General features: G+C 37.1%; 1 long non-coding RNA gene and 4 pseudogenes across 1 annotated transcript; 2 read left to right on the forward strand and 3 right to left on the reverse strand.

The window, feature by feature from the left end:
• Positions 1–757: 757 nt before the first annotated feature.
• Positions 758–4,428, reverse strand: LOC147928348 (uncharacterized; annotated as a pseudogene).
• A 235-nt stretch (positions 4,429–4,663) lies between these two features.
• LOC147928349 (uncharacterized) lies at positions 4,664–7,143 on the reverse strand (annotated as a pseudogene).
• A 511-nt stretch (positions 7,144–7,654) lies between these two features.
• LOC104741972 (uncharacterized) lies at positions 7,655–8,785 on the forward strand. Its single transcript, XR_760405.3, has 3 exons — positions 7,655–7,955; positions 8,083–8,154; positions 8,283–8,785. It is a non-coding gene; the product is annotated as an uncharacterized LOC104741972 (long non-coding RNA).
• A 2,896-nt stretch (positions 8,786–11,681) lies between these two features.
• LOC104741973 (major pollen allergen Ole e 10 pseudogene) lies at positions 11,682–12,191 on the forward strand (annotated as a pseudogene).
• A 1,367-nt stretch (positions 12,192–13,558) lies between these two features.
• Positions 13,559–14,184, reverse strand: LOC147928350 (uncharacterized; annotated as a pseudogene).
• Between the last annotated feature and the right edge of the window lie 8,309 nt (positions 14,185–22,493).

Genomic DNA, 22,493 nt, shown 5'->3' on the forward strand with positions numbered 1-22,493 from the left:
GATAACAATGTTATCAAAAGCGTCACCATTTAATGGTAAGAATGTTATCATATAGGAGTGGCAACATGAATAGGAAGACTTAAAATTGAGAAATAACTATATACATGGCCCAAATAACAGTTGAATTATTCGGTAGGCCATGCAGTATGTGTTATTCCCTTGTGTCTTTCCGCTATTATTATTATTATCGGTTTACAATAATTTGAAGGATACTTATACCTTAGAACATGCAGGATCCACAAAAACCATAATAAGCTGGCAACACTTCCAATGGATAATATTAATACTCAAAGGAAGAACTGGCTGATATCAAATTAAACAAGACAATAAATGTTCACAGTGTTACCATCCTATGTATGGAAAACATAGGGACAAGCTATTCGGTGATTATGGGTGGCTGGACTTGAATATGACTACTCACTATGTACATGTACTGATTAACTGAGGACTTATACGGTATGTGCTACATTATGTGCTAATTTATAATTATTTCGCTGTTAGTATTGTTATAGGTTACAAATAATTTGAATGTGCTAGTAGCATACATTAGCACATTCAGTAACGACAAAAAATATAGTAAGCAAACAACAGTGGCACTATACTGTGTTTGGAGAACATAAAAACAATACGACAATGATTTTAAAATCTTGGTGACACATAAGTTAATCAGTAACATATTACCGACCATTGTAGGAATCAGAAACAAAAAACAAATAGCAGTCTGAAAGAAAATTAACTCATACGGGTAAAAGTGAAACTACTGAATCCCGAATAGAATGATGGCAGACACAAGTTTTTTGGTCTCGGTATCCAAGTCACCAACGTCGAATGCAACACATTCTTCAAGTCCGCCTGTAGCATGAGCATGGATGAAAAAGACAGAAAGGAACCCAACGTCGTTTGGTGAGTTTGCCTGAGGGATGACATGAGGCTTCTCGACTGCATACGAGGTCACAGGTACCTGCCCCATACTAGAATCTAATTCGGCCTGTTTGAATAGAAAAGGAAGCATTACCGCTAGGGGCTGGATTTCAGCAATGATAGTTGAATCGTTCCTGATGTGGGTTTTGGAATCAAGGAAAATGATTTTATGGCGTAGGAGATCAACGCACAGTGCCACCCAGTGGGTTTTGTCAAAGTTGAACGGCATGTAGAGATAGTCAGCTTGAGCAAACAGCTCTACACACTCAGAATCACCCCGACCAACAACCGCCTCGAGTATAGGTTGAAATCGTCAGTGTTTTTACACTTGCAAAACTTTGGATACAACCTCGACAATTGGGATACAAATTTCGAGTCAAGCACGTCCACACGGAGCTTCGCCCCGTCAACCTCATCAACCCGCAAAAGATGCCTGCTGAACTTAATAAGGCCATCCATTATCTGATAACACACCGATTGTAGAGTTAATATGTATGGCAATGAAGTTGCTACAATACAAACACAACCAAACGACTAAACTTTACCTTCTGGACCAGCGGTTTTTTTCTATCAATTAACTCTGCAATTTCTTTACTCCCAATATAGGAATCACCACCAACACATATAAAACTGGAATAGTTATATTGACAACAAAACTAAATTTTTAGAATACGAATCACAGCTATACGAAACATGAAAGTTTTGAGAAAGGTAAGTCATAGTTAGACGCCCCACCTTGTCGCATTCAGCTTCTTCATTGAGTTTTGGAAACGCTCCTCCGGGTCCGACATGGTAGCGGCCTCGGGCAATTTTGGCGATGGATGGCCTACGAGGTACTTGGTTTTCTTGTCAAAATGGTACCGCGTGGCGAGCCTAGTCGACATCGTCTTAATCCGTTTTGTCCTCTGGACTCCCATAGGGTGTCCACCTAAGAAGCCCTCTTTAACACCTACAGCAGTATGTTCCTTACCAGCAGCAATTACCGGTGAAGCTTGGGCCTACAACATGTTATTTATGTAAAGTCAAGGGGTGGACATGAATTATAAAATAATTGGGGCTTTGTTACAAAAAATGCAGAGATATGTGATAAAAGGAGGATACCTCGTCTAGTGGACCGTCTGGTGAGGTTTGTGAAACAACCTGGTCCACAAACAAAAGAGTTTAGTCGAGGAAGTTAAGAATATATCATGTATATTAGAATAACAAGTAACATGATAAAATTAAAGTTAACAGTTAACGGAGACATATTGTTTATATGTCGTAGTACCACAACTATATTGGCAAAACAATCCTGGTCGTTGACACCTTCCATACTAGACACACGACCACCCTGAAACAACAAAGTTTAACCGTGTTAGCCAAACAAAAGTCTACAGAATCAAGTTAAAACAGGCGGGTTAGCGTTATTCCGTAACATGCAAATTATGTGGCAATTTAAGAACAACAAACATACATAACCTTACGATAAACACATCATACCTCCTCGTTTAGGGCGTCAGGTAAGGAATCGCAAGCACACTGGTCCGCAAATTAAAATGGGTGAATGAGGTACTTACACATATATCAGGTAAACTGCAGTTTTACATGCTAACAAATAACAAAAATAGTAAAGGCTCCATACCTCCACGTTTGGGCCGTCAGGTAAGGAATCATCGTCACCCTGATGCAAAAATTACAAGGGTATAAGATGTACTTCAACTTATATCTGGTAAAACACAGTTTCACAAGCTAATAAAAATAATAATCATCTAACAGTTATAAGGAGATTATGAGAAGTTGTAAACAACTTCGATGAAGTTACAAATAAGAATCCCCTTGAAGAAACCAAGATAGAAGGAGGCTCCATACCTCAACGTTTGGGCCGTCAGGTAAGGAACCGCCGTCACCCTGATGCACAAATTACAAGGGTATAAGATGTACTTCAACTTATATCAGGTAAAACACAGTTTGATATGATCCTCCCAAGGATTCGGCACCTTCGAGTTGGTTGATAGAGACACCTTGATTCTAAAGACGACGAAGCCTCAAGAATAAGGATGGTGGAATGAATGGTCGCACAAGAGTTGCGGAAAGACTCTTGATATACCAGTTTGATCTTTCAGCCTCACACCAAAAAGATCGGATCTCTCAGCCTCGCACCAAGGAGATCGGGGTTTTGACTATCGGAATCACACCAAGTAGTCGGTTTTGATTGTTGGAATCACACCAAGCAATCGGTTTTGTTCACAAAGAACAGAAGAGAATCACTCTCAAAAAGAAAAGGTTTTGATAAAAAAATTGGATTGTTGATTATTTCTTTACTCTTACATGAGTTTATATAAGATAAGAAAACTTGGTAACAAACAAATATTATTCTTGAAACTAAAAACAATAAAGATAGATAGTTGAATGAAGATTCAACTCTTGAATTTTGTCTTCCCAAGGTTTCCTTCCCAAGGTGAGTTGAACTCCAATTTTCGTCACTTCTCTTTGACCACAAAATAAAATGATTATTTTGGGCTTTCTTGGACTTGAATTAGGCTCAAACTGGGCTGGACTTGATAGGTATCATCCCCAAAATAATTTCCCATGCTCTCTTTTGCCATAAGTTCTTGTATTAGCCCATTAAGTACCTCCTTGATCTTTTTAACTCTCTTTGACTCCTTGATCCAATTTGCTGATGAGAAACAGCATGGGCTGTATCATTTCTTCATCTTGGGCTTAGTAGAAAACAACTCCTGGTTGCCAAACATAATTCTGGAAGCTCTTAAACCAACTGGACCTGAAACTCATCAAGTTAAGAAATAGATCCACCTCCTTTGGCAAATGGGACGTAACTCTGTGGTTTGTTGGCCAAATCTTGTGTTCTTGAGCTTGTTGGAAACATAAGAGATCCATTGAGATCCTCCAGTTGATTTCGTGTCCAAATTGATTCTGAGTTGGTCTGTGTAACACGATCTTTGGCTCAGACGCGAAAATGGAACTAGGACAGATCCACTGACTTGAAATATCCATATCTTTCAAGTATGAACTGATTTTAACGTGCTTCCAATTCTCAGTGGTTCTAGGATGGATCAAGATTTCAGAACAGTTTTGTTCATAGCTTGAGTACTTCTGGCTTGGTCGGAATCCTCCTTTGAATGCTCGTAGGTCTAAGTCGCGTAGCCATGAGTTCACCTGATTTGTAAAATGAATAACTCCTTCACCTATTCTCTGATTGGACTGATTCAACTTCGAGATATGCTCTAGATGAGGTAAGAATGCATCCCAAATAGCAGTTTGGTAGGAAGAGTTGATCTTTGACTTCGTTCGTGTTGAGCAAGACTCAAGGGTCGTCTTGGATGGTCTCATGATCATATCACAGTTTCACATGCTAACAAAAATAGTAATCATCTAACAGTTATAAGGAGGTTACGAGAAGTTGTAAACAACTTCGATGACGTTACAAATAAGAATCCCCTTGAAGAAACCGAGATATAAGGAGGCTCCATACCTCCACGGTTGGGCCGTCAGGTAAGGAATCGCCATCACCCTGTTGCACAAATTAGAAGGGTATAAGATGTACTGCAACTTATATCAGGTAAAACGGAGTTTCACATGCTAACATAAATAGTTACCATCTAACAGTTATAACGAGGTTATGAGAAGTTGTAAACAACTTCGCTGACTTGAAGAAACAGTGATAGAAAACGACTTTGCAGGATAACTTTGGTATCGCCTACCCAGTGATAACACTACTACCGTCTAACAAGCCTACCAAAAATTAGTTTCCCTGGAAGTATATCAAGGTGGTGATAACGTTGAACCGTAAATACAAGTCTATGACTACAAGGAAGAAAACAAAACTAATCAGCCCGTTAAGTCCGTCTACAGTATAAGAGAAGCCTGCCCTTACCGGTGAATCCGTTCTGGGGCTACCACCGTGTTCCTCGGGCAGCTCCGGCTGACTATAGTAAGCAGCTACATCAGCAGCATACGTGTTATCCGTCTGGAAATCCATCCCCAAATCGGCAACAGCATTGCTGACAAATTTGTTTACCGTGTTACCCACCGTTGGGGGCCACAACCCGATATCCTCGTTGCCCATATCTTTAGACGCATCAACACCGGATTGAGGCATCCTCGACTCCGGGTTTACCTCAGCTCCTCCATCATCCCCAGCAATGGTTGTGTTCTTTTTAAACCACCCAATAACACCATCAATGATTTTACCCTCTTGCCTCGCAAGCTTCTCATCAAGAAGCCGAGATAGCGTGTTTATGTCTACATTCCCAGGCTGTGAGGATTCTGCATTTTTGGTTCCCGACTGATTCCTCGGATTCAAAGGGACACCTCTCCCATGCTGAACACCTCTCCGGGCACGCCGTGCTTTGCCCCTCAACCCCTTCCTATTTTTTTTAGGGGAAATCTCAACGTCTGCGGGAATGCAGCCTCCACGAAATATATCGTTATTAAATTTGTATCCTTCTTCAGCCAACCTGACCATATTATCTACTTTGGGATCCTCTTCGTCATCAGTCCATGATAGGTCTTTCCCCCCCCCCCCCCCCCCCCCCAACATCCACTGCGGCCTCGGGTAAGATAATGGGATCCACATGAGCCTGTTCAGCACTGATAAACATAATCTGGTTAGCAGCTACGAGTGTTGTTATCATACAAGACTGTTATCAGGCAATATTTTGTTAACATATAAACATTAAGTATTCTGAGTACTGTATCATGAGGTTCATTATCTGGTACCTTCATTATCTGTTGTTAACATATAAAGATGTCGTTACCTTTACTGACTGTAACATACAACGATGAGCACACAACATATAACCATGTACTACCGATAACAGACAAAGATCCGGCCACACAAAACCTTACAAGATATTGTTGTTAACAAACAATGTGAGCAAGACAACTGATCATCAAACAAGTGTGGTTAACAGCTACTAGTGTTGTTAGCAGAGAATATTGTTAACAGACAATATCTTGTTAACATATAAACATGCGTATTCTGAATAATGTTATACTGTAGTTCCTTATTCGGTAACTTCATTATCTGTTGTTAACATATAATGATGTTGTTACCTTTACTGACTTTAACATACAATGATACGCCCACAACTTTGTTTGTATAAATTGATGGATTAACAAAGATACGTCGAACACTAGATGCCTATGCCGATAATGTTGTTACCAAACATGCATTTACCATGTACATACAGATAACAGACAATGATCCGCCCAAAAAAAAAACGTCTCAGCCAATGGATTTAACAAACATTCCACAAATTAATTTTACCCTATACTAAATGCCTATGAAGCTAATGTTGAAGGCAGATAATCATCATAAATTTAATAAAAAAAACAAAAAAGGGTTGATCCAAACTAACCACACATCTCAAATCAATTTCTTTGGCGTTCCCAAGCATGAACGGAACAGCCAGCCGTCTGGGTAGTTCATCTTCCTCCTCTGATTCAGAACACTCTGAAACCTCTAATGCAGGCCCCTCTTGGATGGAAGGAGCTGCTTGCAAAACAACGAGCTGGAGAGCATACAGTAGACCCTGAACAGACACAGACGTCGTTGCAAGCTGATGTATATCTCTCTCTTTGATGGATGTCATCATCATCTCAAACGACTTTCTCACCCCACGGATATGAAGTAAATGCTTCCAAGTTCTCCGACATTTTGGCATGTTCCTTAACGATCTTCGGAAGATGCGATGTAGGGAGCAAAAAACCGTCTACAAGTGCCAGGTACGCAAAACAAAGCCTTATATTACTGTCCGTAACTGTTTTCTTCTTCAGTATGTTAATAACCCGGTCGACAGTAACATCATCTTCAAGACCAAAGAGGGTGCTGTAATATGGAATTTGTTTTCCGGCGGTCCCTCTTCTTTTTTTCTTCTGAACGGCCGGGAACCTACCGCAGCGCAACCCAATTACTAGTTTAAATTCCCGCAGGGAGAAGCGAATCGGCGTCCCCGCAAAAACAACCCAGATCTCGTTTGATTTCGAGACCGACAATTGTCTACCCAGAAGAAACAGTCCAAAAGTCGCCGACCAGCTAGGTTTGCTAGGGAAATCAAAAAGAGATCCAAGGGGAGATTCCCTAACTGTCTTTATCTCGTTCTCATCCATTGCATCTATGATAGCCATAAGGGTTTTGAATTTGAAGTGCACATTAGCCCTCTCCCCCAATGGTTCTTCTCCTTGCGCAATCAATCGATCCGGTAACTCAACAGTTTCCATCTAAAAAAAAAAGGAAAAAACCTACTCAGACACACGAAGTTGCATCCAATGGTTTGCTAAGACACACAACCGTTAAATATGAAAGATTGACTTACCATAAAAACAATACGGCCGGATTTGTCCGTTTAGTCGCTGAAACACCAATCCGACGGCGATTTTTGCTGGTAAGTTTTTGACCTAATTTAATCGGTTATTTTTAGGTTTAAGGGACTAGTCCCCAGTGGTATATAACGAAAGAAGTCGCCGATTGGACTTTCGAAACAACAAGCAATAAACTGGAAGCAATCTTTATTGCTCTTTTTCGTAGATTACGCCAGCTATGACAACACAATTCCGAACAAATCTAAAAAAATTCATTTAAATTTTCTCAGAGACAGTATCTAAAAAGTTAAAAAAAAAATATTTCCATTTATACCAAATAGAGGTATAAATGTAATGAATATATGTACAGTGCGCCGGCAATAGTATTTTTTGTGTCAGTTAATTATGAAGTCTTCTGATGGTACTTATCGCAATTTTCCTACTTTTGATGTCTCCAAGTTTTAAAATTTAAAGTTTTAATCTCAATTTTTCTAGACCTGTATCTATGTCGAGACCAATTTAGATACTCACAGACACCTAAACGTGTCAATAATGCATTGGTTCGTTTTTTTTTTTTCCTTTTTTCTCTTTCTCTCTCGAGACAAATAAGGAACACAGTCTGCTTTGAGAATCGATTTATCAAAATCAATTCCTAGATTTCATATAATCAAAATCGACGAGAACAAACCAATTGACGTTCTGATCGGAAATTGCAGCCGAAGACACTGTAGGTAAGCAAAGAAAACATCTTATTTTCGTCGAATTCATTGGTAGTTTTCTTATTAGAGAAAAGCCCTTTGTTAATTGGATCGAGGGTTCCAATTTGATGTCGAATTTGATTATGTGATCAAAATCTAGGAATCGATTTCGAATTTTGTAAGAGTTTGAAGTCAGAAGTGAAGGCCATTCTCATGGGTATCTTAGTTGAAGGTTTGTGATTCTGAGACTTGTATTTGCTTCAGCTTTGTGTTTACTGCGTCGTCTAGTTTAGATTGTGGTTTCTGGGTTTTCATTTCATTAGGTTGCCTTAGATATTTATGCTTTGTCATTGTTCAAAGGTTGCATTTAGTTTTGAGGAATATTGCTTCAGCCTAAGTGTGTGCTTCAGCTCATCTGATCGTTAAAGGTACAACTCGAGATGGCAAGGTTATCTTGGCACCGGTGAAGATGCATTCTCAATTCTATATTTTTTGTGTTACGATATTGGAAGGAATGGCCTGAGAAAGCTTGAAAAATAAGAGGAGTACCACACATATGGTTCGATAAGGAGTGCTATTTCGACTTGAAGTGCTCTATGGATGAGAGTGAGGACATCATCTACTTGGAAACTTGACCATTGGCTTTGTTTGCCATAAGATTTTCTTATTATTTTCTTATTATACACTTGACCATTGGCTTTGTTGTCTAGCTGTTTAAGGAACGAGCTTTGTCTCTTACTTAAATGCTTTGCTTCAAGCAGAATATAATCTTATGGCTGAACAAAGTGTTACTGTTTCTGGTTTCAGTTGTAGTGCATCATTTTGATCCACGTTTGTGTAATTAAGTTATGTTGTTACGGTTCCTTCAAGGTCATGATCAGTGAGAGAAAGGGAAACAAAAAGATAGATACTTATTCAGTCCAGTACTTTAGAGAACACAAGAACAGAGACAATTCCAGGTCTTATTGGAACATGTAAATGCATCAAATCAAACAAACTGAAAAGAGAAGAAGATAGCAGTGACCGAAAAAACTGAGATTGAAGGAACCCATCATGTTTGCTAGAGCATACACCCACATTTAAGGATGACTAATGGGAAGAGAAAAAATAAAAACAAGTTAGCGAGAATCTAAAATTAAATTAGTATTTTTAACAATATTATTTAAAGTTTAAGACATTCATTTGAGTATTACTGATGGAGATGCTCTTAAGATATCACTTGAATCAAGAAAATAAGGGAATGGTGGAGAAACGATTACCAATCACGAAAGATCAATGGCTTAATCTAATGGTTTTAAGTGGAATCAATAATAGTCTAGCCGAACTGCCAAATCAACGTGGAGACTAATCTGGGACATTCCACGAACAAGCCATCTTAGTTTACTCAGTAAAATACTATTCGGGCAATCTCATCTAAGATTCAAAATCGTCAAAATTTATTATTGGGATTCTTGGTGAAATCTTCTCGGTCACGATCAAGAGAAAGTCAAGCTGAAAACGAAGGTTCCAAGCACTTAACTGGATTGAAAATCCATTTGCAAACTAGCCTATGTGCATTTGACTCTATGTGACAAGTGCGGGTCCTTTACACCTAATAGAACTTAATTGCAGCCTCAGTCTCTAGGATTCCTACATGGTTACGTACTTACGTATCCATCAAGTTCATGAGCACAAGATAATTAAAAGATAAGATATAGACTCAACTGGAAAGTATATATAATAGAGAGCTTAGAAATTATTACCAGTTGAACTGAAGCCATCAAGATGACAAGCAAGAGAACGGTGAAGCTGACTGAGTTGAGGTTCTTTGCCATTTCTTTTGTTTTTGCTTTGCTTTTTTTAAATTTAATATTATTCTTTTTCTTTTCAATAATCTTGAGCTTAGGTGACACAAATCCATATGTTTGGTGATCTTTTTATAGTTAAAAAATTAGTAACTTTGTTATAATTCAAAATGTCCCCACAATTGTGAATTTGCCTCCTTATATTAATTAAGCTTTCAAAATTAGCTTTCTTATATAGTCCACAGAAAGGTCAAATTGGGAATGTTGATGTGATGGACGGAATAAGCAAGAATCTTGGACATATTTTAATTTGATAATTAAAAGTTTTGCTTCATTAATTCAATAAAAAAAATTAGGGGGTTTACCATCACAGCACAATCATGGTGACATCTTCGTATAACAGAATGATTTACAAAGCTTACAAGCAGTCCAAATAATCTAATCAAACCACTTATTTTTTAATTACACTTAAGGGGTATAAAAAAAAGATTAATGGCTTATTAAAGACGTCCAGACAGATCGAATTATCTCTTAGGTTTGGTTTTTTATCTATCTCCATAATTCTCGTAAGCATACAAAAAAGATGAATTCAATAACTCGTAAAATCAAAGAAAATAGTAGATATCCAATATAAAAATTTATGAAAAAGATGGATGGATCGATGAATGACGAGCATTCTGTTTGCAAAAGCCTATCTTTAGAATCGATGAACTGAATCTTTTTTTTGGTCCACAAATTGTCATTTGCTTGCTAACATTTTTTTTCATTTCTTACATTTAAGTTTTTTATCACGGAAATTTAACCAAATATAAATGAATTAATTTGATAGTGTGTCCTAATTTTTATAAGTAATTTGAAATTATTCAAGTATTGGAAAAATATCTTAATTAATACACAAAATGACTTTTGCCCTTATTTAACAATTAAATCTATATTTTTTTAAACAAAATAAATTATTTATTTATTTTTAAATGAGATATTTGTAATTTTAAAATAAATTTCAGATAATAATGAATTTATTTACTATTGATAACATTAACTATTAACTAAAATATAATTTATAAAATCAAAATAAGTGGGAGTTATTGATTTGAGATTTTAATAGAGTTTTAAAGATTTTAAATATTATGTAGAAAACTAATCAACAAAACTCTCTATGAATCTTTAACAATCTTTCACTTATTCACTTTTAATGATTTTGTTGAACTCTTCAAAAATCTTCATAAATTAGAATCCACTCCCACCCCCTAAATATTAGCTAGAATTTATTTTTTTCTGGATTTATGTTAGTTAAAATTTTAGATAATATTAGTTTAAATACAAGATTAAACTTTGTTTAAGTTAGTTACATATTTAATTATAAAATCACATACTAGTAAATTTACATAATTATGAATTTCAGCTCTAAAAATTTATTCAAATTTGATTTTGATTTTTAAAAATATTTATTTCACTATATATTTTAAATTAAATGCGACTTTTAACTCACTAAATTTTGTCATTTTTTGTTTGAAAAAGTGTAGTTGTTAAATAATTATAACATTGAGTGTAATTTTCAAATTTCTTATATAATTTGGTATATTATTAAAAATATCCCAATATTAATAAAATAAAAATTATATAATAATAACTTGTGATTATTATTAGTATTATGTTTTTCTCAGTAATCCGATACAAATTCAGAGCTAATGCTGTGAATTAAATATTGAAACATAGTTTATGTATTTATAATTATAAAGATATATTTATTATTATAGAGGTTTATTTATATTTATAAAGACATATTTATGTATTCCTAGAATATCTTAAAATCTTTGACTTTATTTAGTGATTAAAATTTATTTAAGACATATATATACTTAAAGTCAGATTTCTAATATATACATATAAATTTCTAACCTAAATATGGTTTTAAATCTTTGACTTTCTATTATGTTATATATACTATATAAAGACACATATATACTTATAAATATGGACACATATACACTCACATAGATATCAAGAAGAAGAAGAAGAAAAAACTAGTCAAATATCATTTGAATTGTCATTTAAACAGGTATGAAGATGTCATCGCCTTTGACAATCCTTTTCATCTTTCTATCTTTGATCATGATCAACCACCTCTATGTGGTGAGTTCCACAACATGGTGTATAGCAACTCTGACTGCGACGAATGCGCAGCTACAAGATAATATTAATTTTGCATGTAGTCAAGGAGTTGATTGTAGGCCCATCCGACCAGGGGGATCCTGTTTCGTCCCTGATACTCTTGTAAATCATGCATCGTTTGTGATGAATGCTTATTATCAGAGCCACGGTCGAACCCCAGAGGCGTGTAGTTTTAAAAATACTGGCACATTTGCTGCTACCGATCCTAGTTATGGAAGTTGTGTGTATGGATCTTAAAAATAGTAAATTGGCTCTGATTTATATGCATGGTAGATGACTGAATAAATAAAATCATGATTTTAAAGTTTTCTTAGAGTTTTTTGCAAAAAAAATATATTTTCAAAGTCGCTAATTTTTGCAATATTATGTACACCCACATCTCTACAAAATGCAAACAATCATAAAAAGTCAAAAAGAATACGGAAAAATAATTTTTTTCCATACTATCAAGTTTATAAAATATTAATAAATAATATATCAAATTGAAGCTTTCATTTAGAATTTTAAAAGTCAAATAATGTATGTGATTGTGATAATTACAAGATACGTATAAGGTTTACAGGTAATATCTTTGATTCCATGTGATAAAAGGTAACATCAATATATATATATATATATATATATATGTAAAGTACTCATATATAACACATACTACGATTTACTCCGTGGTACACCACAAAATAATTTTTTTAATTAATTTACTTTATATAATTTTTATGATTTTGTACTATACGTATAGTTTCTTGAATTTACATAATAATGTTATAGTGTTTTATATATTAGATTGATGTTCTTGTATTAATTTATAATATGTGTTATTAAATGTATTTGGGTCAAGCTCATAAAAAGAGTAAAATATCACGAGACGATCTAAATAAAAATATCACCCGTGTTGTAGCACAAAATAAATTATTTTAAATTTAAATGAATGTCGATCTAAAACAATTCCACCATACGTATATCCCTGTCTAGTGATATTTTTACACTTTATAAGTTTAAATGTTTATAATATTTTAAGTTTTCAAAATTTTTAGAATTCTTATATCTGGCATAATAACTAAACGATATACTAACAACCCGCCGAACAAATAATTTGATGAACCTTTTTTATCTAAAAATTTTGTAATTTTAAATTTGAAAATAGTATATAAGTACATTATTTTAATGCTAATTAATGTTTTTTTTTTGGACAAACGTTATGTAATGTTTTAATTCGAAAAGATTGTTTAAATACCCTTCTAATTTTCCAAATGGTGGGTGTTAGAGCATCTCCAGTGGTCCTCTATATTTACCTGTAAACTCTATTATAAAGTAACTTTTGCTCCAATGGATCTCTATTTTCACCTCTATTATAGAGATTGCTATTTTTTTTCTCTATTTTTAGAGGAACTCTATTTTTTCCTCTATAAATAGAGGTGAACTATATTATTTACAAAGTAGTCCTTTTAATCTTTAACTTCTTTTATTTATGACCAAAATAAATAAAATAAATATTTTTAAGAACTAATAATACAAATTTAATAAAATAATTATTTTTAAGAACTAATAATATAAATTTAAGTATAAATATTTGGTCTAAAATATTGAGACTACCATTTGGAAAAGATAATTTATATAAATTATAAAATTTATTTTCATTTAATCCATAATAATTATTTTAATACAACAAAAACTAATAACTTAATAATCCGGTAAATTACTTTGGGATCCACCAATATCGCTAAAATATTGTCCAAACGAACCAAATGATGTAGATGGAGGAGGAGCTTGTTGGTTTTGTTGTTGATTATTCCGCTTTTGTATAATTCGTGCTTGTTAAGCCTCAAAATATCCACGAACATTTGGATGTAGAGTATCCAAGTCACAAAATAAAATTTTATTTTCTTCTTTTAGCTCTTTCAAAGCATAATTTTTACTTTGAATCTCCAACTGTTGTTGTCTTTGTTCACTTGCCATCTTCAGCTGCTCTAAAAATTGCTTATTACCTTCTTCCAAAGTGTTGATAACCGATGTTGTTTGATCACCAATTTTTCTTTTCATTTTTGTTTTTTTTACCCCAAGCGGTCGTGGAGAGGGAGATCCACCAACAGTCTCACCATCATCATTTAGTGAAGACGAAGATAAACGTGGAGATGCTTGCATAGGAGAGTTATTGGTAGGATTATCTGATTCCAAAGATGTATACTCAAAACCAAGTGGGATAGACGTTTAGGATGAGCAACACCATCTTGAAACTTTTCAAAGTCCTTAACAATATCCCAAACATGCTCAAATTTCCAACTGGTATTTGTATCTTCTCTAAACATTAGTTTAGCTTGATTAACCTGCATATCATTAAAAACAAAACACTCCTTTTTAGATTCATCAATAAATGTAATTTGGCAAATATGTATAAAGAATTTATATTTTGTAAATCAAAAAGCTAATAAAAAACCTAAACAGTAATGCAGATGGTTAAAAATCTATTATATTTTAAATTTTTTGTACGATGTGATGCTATTTATAATAATAAATATTTAATTTAAATAAAAATAATAATTTTATGAAAGTGTTACAAATTTAAAGTAAAATGGGTTAGTTTGCAATTTTTATAAATAAAAGATGTTAATTGTAAAATAAAAAACGAATCTATTTGGAATATTTTTTTTAGAGGAAAAAATAGAGAAAACCATTGGAGCAAAACTCTCCTCTATTATAAAGGAAAAAATAGGAAAAACCAATGGTCTTAGCCCTTCGAAAACCCTAAATCTAGTGTTTCCTGAATTCGCGAATTGAGACTTGTTACTTCCAAATTCGAAACCTAAAAACCTCTATTTGTCAGAGAATTTTAGAGACCCATCAAATTATATGTTCACTCCAATCGTCGTCATCTCATCTCAATCCTCTGTTTCATATCTACTTAACCCGATGAGTTAATTTTCTTCTGTTTATCTAAAACACTTTGCAGTATCAATGAATTCACTGGTTCTCTCTTTTGCTTTTCTAATCCAGCACTTTCACGACGCATTTGTTTTGAGTTATTACATACTTAAGATTTGAATTGGCGTGTGTTTATCATCTCTTTAAATAATATATGAGTGACTTGAATTTGTGAATTATGCTAATAGTTGTTTTTGAGTATTGAAACATAAAATATCGTATATATCCATATCATTTGCATTACTGATTTAATCATAGTTTATTGGACTGAGTTCTTATTCACAAATTCCAGCGACAGTGAGAGCGAGAGAAGTGAACATAGCCCCTTTTATCTGCCAAACGTGGTGGAAGAATATATCTACCGTCCCTGAAATCCTCTTCTTTTCTCAATCTACTCCAAGATTTGGATACTCATTTATCTTCTCAGCAATATGATGTCTCGTAAGTATTCCTTCATCAACTGGATATTTTCTTTGAAAACCTGGTTCATGCGAAACAATACATAAAGATATGTAACTGGGAGAATTTTGATGTCGATTTGATGTCTCATTTATACAGATGAGGAACTCACATAGGTAGCTACGAAGGAAGCCTTTCCGGTACGTTGCCACTTGCCAAATTGTTTATTGATTTGTATTCTTCTTTTGATGTCATTAGAGTGTGAGAACATGAAGTGCTCTTGTTGTCAACATAACTCTTGGTAAATAAAAACAAATTTTTCTTTCGAGTTTGATGCATTTTGGTGGTGTGATTGGATACTATATATTGTACCCGACTAAATGGTAGGGTTTCTCTTAGATTTCATATAAATTCTTGATGATCAAGTTTAAAAGAGATAGGAAGATATTCAAATTGAAGATTTTGGGAATAGCTGATTAGGCATATGCTTCTTATATGCTAACTTTTAAAATTATGTTAAAAACATCTTTACAATCAAGAATCGTATATATCATAATAGAACGGCGAGATTAACGTACCTTATTTATAGGAGTAGATTTACTAACAACCCGCATTCCATGCGTAATTGTTATTGGCTTTAATTTCAGTTTCTAAAAACAATTTGTCCTGTAAAGATTCGTCCACAACAATAATTCAATTTAGGAATTCGGTTTAATATACTTCCATATATAGTTGAGACGACTGAATTATTGAGTTGGATCCGAATCGTTGATTTCGGGTTCTAAAGTCTTAAATTGAACCGACCCGGTTACAATTAGAGAATGACACAAATTTGTACTCCAAAAATGTTAAAGATAGATTAAAGAGACGTCCAAATGCTCACATTCACCCTCAGAATATTTGGCTACCCTCAATAAAATACCCTTGCCTTTTTTAATTTTACCCCGTTATCTTCATTTCCCCGATACGAAATGAAGAGGGTGCGGTTGTTGAGTCAGAATGGCACATAATTAGTTATCGTTATTAAGAAGTTGGCTCATTTCAATTGGCATAGCTCGAGAGGATTATTTTATTAGAGAGCTGCATAATGTAGTGGGAAATTCAGTTACTGATAACATATTCATAATCTTCGGAACTAAAGCGACACGATTGATTGCAACTAATGTTCTTCGCTTGATTCTATGTTCTCTATGGCTGACCGGATTTGGAGGCTCTAGTACTTTGTTTCCGTCTCTAGCTAGCATCACTGCTTCAAAGACTTCCTTCTTTCTTCCGCCGGTAATATGGCGTCTCAAGACAAATAAAATCACAACAAAAATGTTGAGCAGAGAAACCTTATCGATATATATATCTATATATATATCTATATATATATATTTTTAGATCTCAAGTATATATATATATTTTTTTTCAAAATCTAGAGGCATTAAGTTTCTTTGAGACATGCAGTAGTGGACATGAAATTCATTAGTGATCACAAGGGGAATATCAAGAAAATCTGTCATCTGGTGATTCGTTATGCTTTGAAGCTCGTTGAAATATAATAGGATTAATTTGATAGTGTATCCTAATTTTTATAGGTAATTTGAAGTCTACACTAAATTATTTAAGTATTTGAGAAATACCTTAATTAATGCACAAAATGACTATTTTGCCATTAACTAATAATTTAGATTTTTAAAACAAAGCAAAATAAATAAATAAATTTGTTTTACAATTACTTTTTAAATGAGATATTTGTAATTCTAAAAATAATTTCATATACTAATGAATATATATTTTTTATGGGTAATATTAACTAATAACTAAAATTAAATTTATAAAATCTAAGTAAGATTAAAATTTAATCAATATCAATAGCAACATACACAATGTTGCATAACTCGTTCTCAAGATGACTCGCGAGTCCTTGTATCATTATTTATATGAAAAAACAACCGATTTAAAAGTAACATGCTAAAGTGAAGTGACTTTAGTGCAGTGGCAAGAGGTAAGTTGTAATATCTGCAAACCAAAATGTGCATTTTGGAGGTGTCGGTCAACACCATTAATTTCTGGTTCGACTAGTTCGATTTAATTATCGATTTGGATCGGTTTAGTTTAGAGAAAACAATTAAACCGAGTTATTTAAAGGAATGTCGACCAGAAGGGTTTTGGGAAAGTTTTGTTTGTCGCCGTTTCATCGTTTTGAGAGAAAAAGAAAGAAAGAAGAGTTCTTGAGGTTTTGGGAGGATTGGTGAGATTTCTTGGCTGTTCTTGAGAGATCTGAAGCTAGGAAGGTGCTGGAAGCTTGCTAGGAGGGCTGGATTCGTTGATGTTGGTCAAAAACTTCCTGCAAAGAGGTGAGTGCATGACCATGGCTGATCTAAGCCTGAGATTTCCTTTGTCTTGCTTTTTTGGTGTTGTTTGTGGTGTTTTATTGCTTGTTATGGTTGCTATAGGGTTCCTACAGATTCATATGGCTTTGGAATTGAGTATTGGACAGATTGGAGGAGATGGGAAGCGAGATTCGACACTTGGCTGGTGTCGGTCGACACCCCCCTTCCAGTGAGACTATGTTTGCTTCCTGATTTGTATGTTTTGTTTGTTGATTGTTTTGGACATTGGTATCTCAGTTGCTTGTGTGTATAGCCCAAAAGATGGGAGGATTGCCTAACTGAGTGTTTATTAAATACTCATGCATCTCAATTTTTGTTTGTGGTGCAGGTAAAGGCAAAGTGTGATAGTGGAATCAAGGCAATGAAGAGGAGGATGTTCTAGGGACTCGATTGGTTGTTGACTGGCATTGCTAGGTTGCTAGAGTTGGGTCATTAGAACATTGCTAGGTTGTTGGTTTTATATTTCCTGTTGTTTGGTTATTGGATATTTATTATACTTTGATATTGGCTATTTATTATTGGATATATATTGAATATTGTTATTGTTTCTGTTATCCGATGTTGTGTGTTTGTGGTTAGGTGGCTAGTAGGTATGGGACCACTAGTTGTAGAGTATTTATTATTATTATTATTATTTACTATTAAAAAAAAAAACGGGTCGGGTCGTGTCAGTTTGGTATCAGAGCCCTTATGGTTCTAGGTTTGGGTTCACTAGGCTTTGTGCTGTAAATGTTTGGGACTTGCATGCTTGATTTGATTATGTGAGTTAGTCAATTTTGTGTGGCATGGAGTCCTAGAACATCCTCTTCGAGCCTACTGTGTGATTCCACGGTGAGTGTATGTTTTTGTGTTATGTTTAATTGCGTGCTTAGCCTTCTGTTCATGGTAGTGCAGATGGTTAGAGAGGATGCTGTTGCTGGTCGTGGTTGTGGACGCGGACGTGGACGTGGACGCGGATGTCGTCGTGGTAGGGGAAGAGCCCCAACAGTTAGTGATACTGTGGACCAGAGTGTGACAGCTGAGGGTGTTGGCGAGTCGCAGGGCCTTCAGGAGGGATCCACGAGTGTGGCTGGTGGGGGCAGTGTTGGTCCTCGAGTGGCTGGTGATGCTAGGATTCCGGGTGTGGGAGTCCCAGCGGATGGAGTCCCTGGAGGAGTTGATCTTGCGGGCTTGTTAGCACAGTTGTTGGAGCGGTTGCCGACTGTGGCACCGACTCAAGCTCAGGTAGGGCCACCAGTGGTGGCGGAGGAGCGGCAGCCAGTGGCTGCGGATGTGGGAGCACATGGTTGTTATGTGTCTATGCTGAGGGAGATGCGTAGCATTGATACTACGCGGTTTTCGGGTGGTACAGACCCTAGTGCTGCAAATGCATGGAGGACGAGTGTGGAATGTAACTTCTAGACTCTAAGATGTCCTGAGGAGTTTTAGGTGGACATAGGGGTCCACAATTTGATTGGTGATGCTCATGTGTGGTGGAGATCAGTGGCTGTTAGGAGAGTGTAGAGGGACATGACTTGGGCTGACTTCGTGGAGGAGTTCAACCACAAGTACTTTTTGAGAAAGGCATTAGACTGGTTGGAGGTGCAGTTCTTTCAGTTATCTTAGGGGACACGGTCAGTGCGGGAGCTGGACTTGAAGTTCAGTCGACTTCTATCTTTTGGGGGTCGGGCTATGGAGTCTGGGGAGGCCCAGATCAGGAGGTTTATGAGGGCTCTTCGTGATGACTTGAGGATCCATTGCAGAGGACGGAGTTATGCTACGCGTGTAGAGCTGGTAGAGACTGCCACAGAGATTGAGGAGAATATCCAGGTACAGACAGTGACGGTTAGCCTACCGGTGCAGCCGAGGAAGGTTCATCATCAGGGAGGTTCTAGCAAGGGCGGCAAGCTTCTGCAGGGAACCAAGAGGAAGTGGGAGGCTACGTAGAGACCGAGTGGTGCAGGGTGCTTTGGGTGTGGGAGCATGGATCAAAAGGTAGCTAGCTGTCCCCAGAGGAGTGCTCCGACAGCAGCGGTTCGTGTATGCTATCATTTGCAGGGAGCCTGGGCACATTAAGCCCAAGTGTCCCAAGTTGTAGCAGATGGCAGTGGCAGCGGTGCAACCTGGAGTTCAGCAGGTAGCACAGATTAAGCAGGCGCCACGAGTGTACACGAAAGTCGAGACTGATGGAACCAGTGCGGGGCGATCAAATGTATAATTTCTGGTACTTAAACTTTGTGAATTTTCAGTAAGTTCAGATTTTATGTTTTCCTGTGAAATAGTGTTAGGTTCTGAACACATGAGGTTTGTTTAGGGACCTTGTTGGTGGGCGGGTTTAAGTCCCACATTATGTTTGACTCCAGAGCTACTCATAGCTTCATTATCCCGGAGTGTGCAGAGGGTGCAGATATCAGAGGGGATCCTGGAGAGCGTACAAGAGTTCTCAGAGTTGCGGGAGGCAAGTTTCTGAGAGTCATTGGACGAGCTAGGGGAGTTAATATCCAGATCGCAGGAGAGTCGTGGCCAGCGGATTTGCTTATCAGTCCAGTGGAGTTGTATGATGTTATTCTCGGGATGGATTGGTTCCATCGGCATATGGTACATTTGGATTGCCATCGGGGTAGTGTGGAGTTTGAGCGTACAGGAGGAAAGTTGGTTTTCCAGGGTATTAGACCGACTTCAGGGAGTCTCGTGATCTCGGCCATGCAGGCTGGGAAGATGATCGAGAAGGACCGTGAGGCTTATTTGGTTACTATATTAATGCCAGAATCAGTGGGGCAGTCTACGGTTAGCGGTATTCAGGTTGTTGAGGAGTTTGAGGATGTGTTTCAGTCATTGCAGGGATTACCCCCATCTCGGTCTGATCCTTTCACGATTGAACTGGAACCGGGGATGACGCCATTATCCAAGGCTACGTACAGGATGGCTCCAGCAGAGATGGCAGAGCTGAAGAAGCAGCTAGAGGATTTATTGAGTAAGAGATTCATCCGTCCTAGTGTATCACCGTGGGGAGCGCCGATATTATTCATTAAGAAGAAGGATGAGAGTTTTTGCTTGTGCATTGATTATCGGGGTTTGAACCGGGTCACTGTGAAGAACAAGTACCCTCTTTACAGGATCAATGATTTATTGGATCAGTTGAGAGGTGCTACTTGGTTCTCCAAGGTAGATCTGGCGTCGTGTTATCATCAGATTCCGATAGATGAGACAGATGTGAGGAAGAAGGCTTTCAGGACGAGGTTTAGGCATTATGAATTCGTGGTGATGCTTATTGGGTTGACCAACGCGCCAGCAGCGTTTATGAGATTGATGAACAGCGTGTTTCAGGAGTTTCTGGACGTGTCTGTCATCATTTTCATCGACAATATCCTGGTATTTTCTAAGAGTCCTGAGGAGCATGGAGTGCATTTGAGGGCAATTCTAGAGAAGCTGCAGGAGCAGAAGTTGTTTGCTAAGTTAAGCAAGTGCAATTTTTGGCAGCGTGAGATGGGTTTTCTGGTCACATTGTTTCTGCAGAGGGGGTTTATGTATATCCGGAGAAGATTCAGGCTATCAGGGATTGGCCTAGACCGCAGAATGCCATAGAGATCAGGAGTTTCCAAGGTTTGGCAGGTTACTACAGGAGATTTGTGCAGGGCTTTGTAAGTAAGGCACGTTCGATGACTAAGCTGACAGGGAAGGATGTTCCTTTTGTTTGGTCACGGGAGTGCGAGGAGGGCTTTGCAAGCCTTAACGAGATGTTGACTACTACGCCAGTTTTGGCTTTGCCTGAGCAGGGAGAACCTTATGTGGTTTATACATATGCATCCAGAGTTGGTTTGGGGTGTGTGTTGATGCAACATGAGAAGGTGATTGCTTACGCTTCGCGGCAGTTGCGGAAACATGAGGAAAACTATCCTACTCATGACTTAGAGATGGCTGTTGTAGTTTTGGCCCTGAAGATTTGGAGATCTTATCTTTAAGGTGCAAAAGTACAGGTGTTTACAGATCATAAGAGGCTGAAGTATATATTCACTCAGCCTGAGCTGAACCTAAGGCAGAGGCGGTGGATGGAGCTGGTGGCGGATTATGATTTGGAGATAGCCTATCACTCTGGTAAGGCTAACTTGGTTGCAGATGCTCTGAGCCGAAAGAGGGTAGTTTCGACTCAGGAGTAGGAGATGGAGTCTTTGGTAGGAGAGATCAGTTCTTTGAGGTTGTGTGTTGTTTCTCAGGAGCCGTTGGGTTTGGAGGCGGCTGATAGAGCAAATCTTCTGAGCAGGGTGCGGTTGGCTCAAGAGAAGGATTTGGGGCTGGTGAATGCCTCTAACGATGTTGATTTAGAGTATCAGGTCTCAGTTAATGGTACTATATTGGTGCACAGGCGGATTTGTGTGCCCAATGATGAGGAGTTGAGGCAGAAGATCCTGAGGGAGGCTCATGCGAGCATGTTCTCTATTCATCTAGAAGCGACTAAGATGTACTGTGATCTCAAGAGGTATTATCACTGGGTAGAGATGAAGAAGGATGTAGCTAGTTGAGTCGCAAGGGGCGACGTGTGTCAGCTAGTGAAGGCTGAGCATTAGGTTCCAGGCGGGTTGCTGAAGAGTTTGCCCATTCCAGAGTGGAAGTGGGATATGATCACGATGGACTTCGTGGTAGGATTGCAAGTGTCTTGAACCTTTGATGCTATTTGGGTCATTGTGGATTGGTTGACTAAGTCGGCACATTTTCTGGCCACTACGAAGACAGATGGAGCAGCGGTCTTGGCTAAGAAATATGTGAAGGAGATAGTCAGGTTGCATAGGTGCCACCGAGTATTGTGTCTGATAGGGATTCTAAATTCACTTTGGTGTTCTTGAGAGCATTTCAAGCAGAGATAGCCACTTAGACCATCATTACTGGTGGTTGCTTCGCCCAAATTCTTTTAATAAAAATTAATAAAAAATACAAACAGGAGA

The sequence above is a fragment of the Camelina sativa genome, chromosome 14 (genome assembly GCF_030686135.1).
Source record: "Camelina sativa cultivar CO46 ecotype springtype chromosome 14, ASM3068613v1".
In the NCBI taxonomy this organism is placed as follows: Eukaryota; Viridiplantae; Streptophyta; class Magnoliopsida; order Brassicales; family Brassicaceae; genus Camelina; species Camelina sativa.